General features: G+C 45.5%; 1 protein-coding gene across 34 annotated transcripts in view; it reads left to right on the top strand.

Annotated features, from left to right (window-relative positions):
* The first annotated feature begins 6,843 nt into the window (after window positions 1-6,843).
* SORBS1 (sorbin and SH3 domain containing 1) overlaps window positions 6,844-7,920 on the top strand; it is a 291,557-nt gene continuing 290,480 nt past the window's right edge. For 12 of the 34 annotated variants that reach the window (XM_065553265.1, XM_065553244.1, XM_065553250.1 and 9 more), the window contains exon 1: window positions 6,903-6,984. The gene's annotated coding sequence lies outside the window, so the exon portion shown is untranslated. Of the gene's footprint in view, window positions 6,985-7,920 lie in introns of all 34 variants that reach the window. The other 22 variants (XM_065553251.1, XM_065553261.1, XM_065553249.1 and 19 more) reach the window with 7 other exon arrangements.

Raw genomic sequence — 7,920 nt, 5'->3', positions numbered from 1 at the left:
GAGATCGGTGGCTCCCTATCACTCACCTAAGAAGTCTGACATTTTAAGACTTATATTTATGACAAACTTTGCATAAAGCAAGCAGAAATCTTTACAACCGTGGGGGAAACTTTAGAGGCTTTTGCCTTGGAAATTGTTCCCTTACCATATTTTGGCACCACTTCATCTGCTAGCTATTTCAATAATGTCTTGGACACAATGTTATGTATCATTGTAAACTGAACTGGTTTAAATAAAATCTTTTTAAAATCATGTTAAATTAGTTTATCATTAGTCTGTAGCTCAGTTTAAACCCATTTAAGAATCTTTTCATGGGCTTACACTGGTTTAACTAAATCGATTGACAAACACACCTATAAAACTGATGCAACTGGTAAAACAGACAAAGCCCCAGGCACAGAGAGTTGAAGTGACTCCAAGGCACACATTGAGTCAGTGGCACAGTCATCAATAGAACCCGGTCTCCTGACTAGAGTTGGGGGAAGTTTTTCAGCTGAAACTTTTTTCTGACTAAAAATTGAGATTTGGGTTAGCCAAAACCATTCAGTGAATGTGAGTTGGTTTAGGAGACTTTTTTGGTTGATACACAACTGAGTGGGAGTCAACAGTGCAATGCTTTCTCAAAAAAGCCAAATATCATTCTGGGGTGTGTTAACAGGAGGTCTCAGCTGGAGTCCTGTGCCTGGTTTGGGGCACTACACCTTGGGAAGGATGTGAACAAAATGGAGAAAGTCCAGAAGAGAGCAACAAATATGATCAAAAGTTTAGAAAACCTGACATCTGAGGGAAGGTTGAAACAACTGGGCATGTTTAGTCTAGAGAAGAGCAGGCTGAGGGGGGACATGGTAGCAGTCTTCAAATATATAAAAGGTTGTTAGAAAGAGGGTGGTGATCAGTTGTTCTCCATGTCCATAGAGGGTAGAACAAGAAGTAATGGGCTTAATCTGCAGCAAGGGAGAGTTAGGTTAGATATTAGGAAAAACTTTCTAACTATCAGGGTAGATCAGCTCTGGTTACCAAGAGAGGTCTTGAAATCCCCATCACTGGAGACTTTTAAAGACTAGGTTGTACAAACACCTGCTCAGATAGTGTAGGTGTACTTAACCCTGTCTCAGCAGATGACTTCTGGAGTTCCCTCCCAGCCCTACATTGCTATGATATGAAAACAAGAAAAAAAAAAAAAGGGGGGGGGGGGAAATGTCCAATGATTTGTCTGACTCAAAATGAAAATTTTCTGACTTTTTTGATTTGCTGAAAATTCTAAAATATTTTGGGTTTGGTTTGACCTGAACTGATTCCACCTCCCTTCAATTTGTTTGCAACTGCCAGCAAACTGAGGAATCCGTTATTCCCACAGCTCTATTCCTGACTGCCAGCCCTATGCTCTTTCCTCTGTCCCACCCTGCCCACCACTGAGTGACAGGGGGAGAGTGAAGGAGCATGTAGCGGCAAGGGTCGGAAGAGCAGCGAGGGAGGGATTTTAGATCCAAAAGGTCACTCTTCCATAAGGAAAACTGTTGGTTCTCAACTGTACCTTAGTCTAGCTCCACTGTAGCTTCCAAATGGCCAGTGGTGGGAGTGTTAAGACAGCATTCAGAACTCTGAACCTGTCCTGAGCTTCTGAAACCCAGCAGACCCAGAGACGCAACAAAGGCAGGGCAGGGTTTATTCCCTCTCTTCAGTGAAACTCCAAGAAGAAGAGTCAGAATTCTCCTTTTATTAATTATCAAATAATGGGAGGAAGAATTCCACCTCTTTACAGATTTTCCTTTTATATGATGAATAAAAGCAGTGGGGATCTACAGGGGCTTTTAAATTAAATGGTTTGCGACAAACTGAGTTTTTTGGGGTCAAATAAAGGATGGCATGAATCTTATTTTAAAATGATTTCTAGAAGGCATAGCTCTCTGGACTCCTTCCACATCCGTTAGGAGTCTGCAGTGCTCACCATGGCTAGCATTTCACATGGCCTAGTTGAAATCTGTGGCACTGAACCTCTTCCCTGAGCAGGCATTTAAGACCATGGTAATAGCTGAACCTTTTCCAAGCCTGATTTTCCACTGTCCTGCAGCTTGTGCAGACATTGCTTCAGTGCAAAGTGGATGTAAAACACTGCCATGCTGGTTTTGGGCCTAGTTGGCACAGGGGAGGCAGTATAGCCTTGTGGCTAGCGCACCTGATGGGACTCTGGAGACTTGGATTCTATGCTCAGCTTTGCCACTCTTTAGTGACTTTGAACTAGTCACTTCACCCCACCATGCCTCAGTTTCCCCATCTGTAAAAGGGGATGATATTGCCCTCCTTTGCAAAGCGCTTTTTGAGATCAATTGATGAAAAGGGCTGTATAAGGGCTAGGTGTTTTGTTACCATTATGCATAATTTTTTCTTGACTGCCTTGTGCATTGTACAGCCATTTGCTCCTGGGAACAAGATAGGCAGCATTTAACATTCACTTTGCATGCACTTACCAGAGCTGTAAATGGTGACATGAGGTGCAAGGCAGGGGAGAATCTGACCTTCCGTTTGGGCCCTCATTCTCCATAACTTTGTGCCTTGTGTCAAAAGTTATCCCTGCACCAAGTGAGACATAAGTAAAAAGTCTGTTCTAGGGTGATTTATGCCCACTGTCCTTTGCATGGAAATAGAGGTGTAAATGATGAGACAAGAGTTTGGGCAGCGGGGAATCAGGCCCATTGAGTTTTCCAAATGCCTCAGCTGACAGCAGAAACCAGCATGTCTCATTTCTGCCTCCACTTACTCAAGCATCATGTGACGGAACAGAGATTGGAACAGATCTGACTGCAGAACAAGTCCATCATGCCAATGGGGGATTAAGGACCCCTAACAGTATGCACTGACACAATAGCTGGGGTCATCATGATACCTGCTTTCAATGCTCCTTGGATTAGAGTAATGTTTCATATGCTTCTATTTTTCTTTTGACTCTGGCTAAACAAACAGTTAATGTGCTCACAAATCCCATTCATAATGTAAAGTGTCGGTAAACTTGTCTGTTATATTGCCCTTTATGATTTGCCTTTGGAAAGTGATACAGTGGTTCTGTCTGGGGGCTTTCACAGGGTCAGGATGATGTCATCTGCATCCAGTTCAAACACTCTTATATTGAATAAGAGGCAGAGATGTCTCATGGCTGGAGTAAGGGTGCCTGGAATGGGGGGAGTTGTGTTCTGTCCCTGACTCTGCCACTGATGCAGATCTATCTTGGATGGTAATGAAGACATACCTGGCATCTCCTCTAAGAAGTGCTCAGCCAAGCAAGTGCTCTTGTTACACCAGTCTTTATTGGCTCTTTTCTGTGTCTGACTTGCCACAGTAAATTACCACTTCTGGGAGTGGGGTGGTGTGCTAAATGTCATCTCAGTGTTGGAAAAACAGCAATTAGCAATGTAACATTCAATTACTTGGCTTTGTTAATGCAGCCCCAGCAGGATAGCAGGCCTGGAAGTGGAGCAGGAAAACGGGGCATTTCAGGGGGCAGGTGTTTGCTGTAAAAAGTACAAACTCCTATTCACAAAACTTTAGCAAATGGGTAAAGGAGAATCACCAGCAGCCAGCATTAAGATCCACTTAGACAGGAGATACTGGCTTATTCCTAATCAGCTGAGCCACTGTTATTGGTATCACCTAAAACATTATGAGCCTGATTTTCAAAAGAACTTGGCTCCCATGTAGGCACCAACATTCATGAAAGCTTGGCATGTTGGCTACTGTGCTGTTTCTAGTCTTTTAAGTATCTTAGTTTTATCACAGTTCTCCTCATTTTGGCCTGCAATAATGCCTGCTCTCTTGGGCAGAGATGATTCAATGACTCTGACCTCAAGTTTCAAAACTAAACTTGAATTACACCAGAACTGACTCTGCAATTCATCATTCTGAGGCAGAGAAAGGGCCCAATCCTTGCTTCCCATTAAGTCAGTTACATTGGTGCAAGGGCTGCAAAGCATTTGCAGAACCTCCCTGGAGAACAACCCCATTGCTGAAGGCCTGTCTGGCTAAGCTCACAGCCAGTTCTGCTGGCTCTCTCCCAAACATGAGAACCCTTAGTGCAGGGGCTGTTCCAGGAGGGGTAACCAGGTCAGCCCTGTGCCATGGCTATTTCCTGGCTGTTGCAAGGTGCCTAGGAGCATGGATAGCCAGGCACAAATTAGGGTAGCTAGACTCTGCACTGAACTGGCTCCCAGAAGCACCAGTATGGGATAGGGACAGGTAGACAGATCTCTCACTCTGTGTCCTGGACAGGGAGGAATTGGGGCTAAAGTGATTACCTTGCCCTCAGGGCCGGCTCCAGGCACCAGCCTGGCAAGCAGGTGCTTGGGGCGGCAGGTCCAGGTATTCGGCGGCAATTCGGCGGACGGTCCCTCACTCCCGCTGGGAGCAAAGGATCTCCTGCCGAATTGCCGCCGCAGATTGCGATCGCGGCCTTTTTTTTGCTGCTTGGGGCGGCCAAAACCCTGGAGCCGGCCCTGCTTGCCCTCTACTGCATGTTGACCTTTTGGGTGAAAACGTAAGAGCCAAGGAAGGCTCTGTCTGCTTTTAGTGGACTTATGCTTTGCACTAACAGAACATTTTCTAACTTCAAAGTGTTGACAAATATTAGCTCATCCTTGCAACCTCCCTACAAGTCACTCTTGCAGATTGCTGTTTTTCAGGGTAAGGATTCTTTCTGGGGAGACTGCTGAGTAAAGTTTCATAATTCTCTCCCCACCCCAACCCATGCTTATACTAGCCATCATGGGGAGGAAAAGATTTTGTGCCTGAGCTACTAAATTTTCTTGGCAGTCTTGCAAAGATGCTACAAGTTTTTATCCCCCTTCTACTCATCAGGTGGGAGAGGAAGGAGCTGGTGAGGCAAGGTGACTCACCCAAGGCCCTCCAAGGAAGCTGTGTCACAGGTGGATTTAGAGCTCAGGAATTCCTGGCTCCCCAGTCCTGTGCTCAGAGCACTAGAATGTCTAGCTCTTAAGGATTCCATGTGTCCCATCTCGAGGAGTAGAGGGCTGCCTGTTGTCCTTGGTGATAACTTATGTCTCCCACCTGTGAAATACTTGGATATCAGACAGCCTGTCTTTTGTCTGTGGAGGGTTCTAGGCTCAGATCTTAAGCATCAAACTTCTACTCAGGGGTGCTGGCACAGGAGGCTATGCCCTCCAACTCTTTACTGGCTGTAAGGGCGAGCAACAGGAGGAGGGGGTGGAGAGAAGCAAGCAGGGGGCAAGGTCTTGGGGGTGGGGGGAAGGCAGTGTGGAGTGGTGTCTTGGGGGAAGGTGCGGTGTGAGGGCAGGGGCTCAGGGAGAAGGGGTGCTACGAGGGGGACATGGCCATAGTTCCAGAGCCTGTGGCACCCCCACTTTTAGGACTCTTCCCCTGCTCTTGCTTCTATTGCAGTTAATGGGAGTTAGGTGCCTAAATAGTTTTGAGAATTTGGGCTTTAGTCCTTCTCTGAAATTAAAGGCTGAGATTTCCAAACCTGCCTTTGAGAATGTAGTGCCTAGTTCTGACTGGATTTGGGGCCTATCACCCTTATGCTCCATTGAGAATCCCAGACACAATGTGTTCTCTTTGGTAGCAGGAGCTAGTCACTCTTTTCTCAGGCAGGTTGTCATATTTTCATCCAGTGACTTCCCTTTGGAGTCCCATTTGAATTAATTTGGGGTATTCCTGATTAAGTGGATAGGGGTGAGGCTAAGAAAATGAAATTACTTTTCTGTGACTTCTAATATACACCTCTATCCCGATATAACGCGACCTGATATAACACGGTAAAGCAGTGCTCCAGGGGGCAGGGCTGTGCACTCCAGCGGATCAAAGCAAGTTCGATATAACACGGTTTCACCTATAATGCAGTAAGATTTTTTTTGGCTCCTGAGGACAGCGTTATATCGGGGTAGAGGTGTAGTTAACTTTTAAAACCTCTGAAGGGGGAGGAGAAAGACATTGACTTGGACCAATACTATTGCTCAAGAGAAAAGATCACGAAAGATCCTGCTGTTTTGAGGTAGGTGAAAATCCCTGTTGGTTTCAAGGGATTTCTTGCTACTTGCAGGCAGCAGATCAGACCCTGAGTGGGTTGATTTAAATGTGTATTTTCTGCAGGGGGGCTCTTTGGGGCAGGGACTGTCTTTGTTCTGTTTGTCCTGCACCAAGCACAACGCAGTCCTGGTCCATGGCTGGAGCTCTTCAGCACCACTGCAATACACATAATAAATAATAGCTTGTGAAATGTAGGGTGAATTAGGTAGGGATCTTCTCCACTCCTTGGTTGGTAATTAATTCAATGTCTGGAGCCTGGGAACAGATAATTGAAGTGGAGGGAATTTCCCTCATCTCCTCTCCTTATTTTTCTGTGGTTTGTGTTATCCCTAGATTAGACAGTGATGGACATATGAAAATGCCTTCGATTACAATTTGCTAACTGGTTTCACAATTACAACATACTTTTAACTCTGTCTGCCCCTTCAAGACCTTATTGTGGGTTCCCACCCTTCCTCCTAACAATTTCACCATGGCTGGGATTAGGAGTGACGGAAGCCTGCAACAAGTGTAGAAAGGGGATACCACATCCTCTGTTGCTTTTTACAGATTCAGACTAACACAGCTACCCCTCTGATACTTCACATCCCTTGATCTGGCTAGCCCAGCGCAGAAGCTGCCTGGTGGATGAAGAGTAAGTCTGATTGCACTCTTATCAGCCCTCCTTGTGTTTTTTTTTCCAGTGCAAAGCACAGACCCTTTCCATTTTTGCTGTTGCGTTGGTGAGAAGGAATCATTTGTGAGGCTTGCCAACTGAGCTCTGCCGGAGTGGATGATTCCAGAGCCATTCTAATGAGGTGGGAGGAAACACAGCCCATTGGCCAGCTGCTCGTGTGTCTGTGAAGTCAGGACTTCATGCCACAGAAAAACAGAGCAGCAAATCTGCAGCATGTAGTGTTCTCGGAGCAAGGAAGCTGTCGATTCATTTGCAAGGTAAGCTCATCTATGCATTTAACTTTTTCATCAAGCCAGACCTTTTCCAGGTGTGGAAGCTAGTAATTCAACTCCCCCCCCCCCTTACACCGCATTAAGGAATCCCGAGGGGTCCATTTTATTACTGAGGCCATCGTAGCTAGGACTACTAGGTGTTCTGTAAAAGGCCATCATGCTGTAGGATTTTAGTCTCGTCTCTGTATTCTAGACATTGTTGTGTTGCACCACAATTTTTATACAAATCAAAGATTTATTACAGAGCCTTTAGGTTAAGGAGATTGCAGATGTAGACTTTGGAAAGACTTTGTAATCATGGCTTTAAACAGAAATGGAATTTTGGTTTTGGTGTGGGCACAAATAGAACATCCCGGTTAACACAAGGGGAAATATACACATACGTGCTCTACGGGTGTTTGGCCTAAGTAAACTACATCTTCTGTGGAAAGGCTTCATCTCCCAGCCCTGGGAGAGCTAAAAGCAGGATGTATGTATTACAGTTGTTCATTCATCAGTGGCTGCAGATAATGCAATTTTCAAGTCAGCAGTGCATGAATGCCGCCGTGCGTGCTGCACACCGAGAACACTCTACTTTGGGGAATCAACACTTGCTGTAGTTTGAATAAAATACAAGGCTGGAAGGAGAAAATGTCTTTGTGGGTGGGGAGGGGGCTATTGGTTAATCTAGATCACTCCATTGTTCCCAAGGATTCGTGTGGTCCGTGCATTCCCGTGGAGAGACCTGTCCATAAAAAATTCAGGAGTGGGGGGGAAAAACAGCAACAGCTTCAGGTATCCCTGTTGCCTGATGGATGGGGTAGATGTCTTGGTGCTTGTGAATTCACAGCAGTTTAATGATGTCCCTGCATGAAAAGGGCTGTATTTACAGTCCACTCTTTTATTTACATGTCAGATCCTGCATCCCTGGTGTTTCTGCTC

The sequence above is a fragment of the Chrysemys picta genome, chromosome 7 (genome assembly GCF_011386835.1).
Source record: "Chrysemys picta bellii isolate R12L10 chromosome 7, ASM1138683v2, whole genome shotgun sequence".
Classification (NCBI taxonomy): Eukaryota; Metazoa; Chordata; order Testudines; family Emydidae; genus Chrysemys; species Chrysemys picta.
This window is presented reverse-complemented; position numbering and strand designations above follow the sequence as displayed.